Raw genomic sequence first — 1,316 nt, forward strand, 5'->3', positions numbered from 1 at the left:
AACGTCGTTGGATTCAAAAATTGTAAGCGTTAGTGAGGGATCACTACACCGTGCTGTATGCACGTTAGTGTATGATTTAACTCTACAGTATCAAAGTTATACCAAGTTTTTCGTATTCTACCTATGGTGGATTGATATAATCAATTAATACAAAATCCTAACCTAACTTAACCGTACTAAAATCAGATGAATAAACGCAAACGCATACAAAAAAATTCATTCAAATCGGTCTAACCATTTAGGAGGAGTTCAGTCACAACACACGTACAGTAGAATTATTGCGCTTAGCAACACATTCTGCGATTCATTTTTATTTTATATGAAATCAACAAACATGCCCGATTAACCAATAGCAACCAATATAATATAATACACTGTTGTGCCACTGTTGTATTTTTAACATACAAATTTGAGATTTCCTACCTTTCCGGTGGATTTTCCTAAAATTTTATTTCGTAAAAACCTTCTCCTGGCAGTTACGAACATCTTAAAAAAAATTTGAGCCAAATCGGACCAGCCGTTCTCGATTGATGAATCGTTATACATTTTTGTCTCCATTTTTATATATATAGATTTAAAAAAATAATAGAAATAATCAACAAATAATAATAATAAATAATCAACAAAACCAATAGCAACCAATATATAAAACACTGTTGCGCCACTGTTGTATTCTTTACATCCAGATTTCCTACTTTTCCGGTATATTTTCCTAAATTTTTATTTCGTAAAAACCTTCTGACAAATTACGAACATCTTAAAAAACATTTGAGCCAAATCGGTCCAGGCGTTGTTGAGTTATGCGCTTAGCAACACATTTTGCGATTCATTTTTATATTATAGATGTAATAATGTAAGATTTATTTATAACATTTTATTTGTTACCAAATTTTTATGATTTTATTTGAAAAGTAATACTTTACCTATATTTCCTTTCAATTGCGAATATAAAACAGCTGTTAATAATTACTGGCGCTTGATGTTAACACTCAACCATATGTTTCATTAGAACATATGACATTTAGATGACATTTAGAACTAACTTTACACCTATATATCCATAATCGGTTAATTGTAATACTGCCGCTTGGAGCGTCACTGGTTAATTATTGGTAGCACGGATAAAAAGAACAGGATTCTCAACGACTCTTATCCGACGTTCCAACTTTGTAAATAGTTCTAGCAGAATACCGCTACGAACGCTAGTAGTACGGGCAAATTTAAGATACCCAGGTTTTAAGTGGTATATTATGGTAACAGAACAAAACTCGAATTCATTACCCGCCAAAATTCAGTTAAATGTTATCACGGGTAAA

This window comes from Acyrthosiphon pisum, chromosome X (genome assembly GCF_005508785.2).
Source record: "Acyrthosiphon pisum isolate AL4f chromosome X, pea_aphid_22Mar2018_4r6ur, whole genome shotgun sequence".
Classification (NCBI taxonomy): domain Eukaryota; kingdom Metazoa; phylum Arthropoda; class Insecta; order Hemiptera; family Aphididae; genus Acyrthosiphon; species Acyrthosiphon pisum.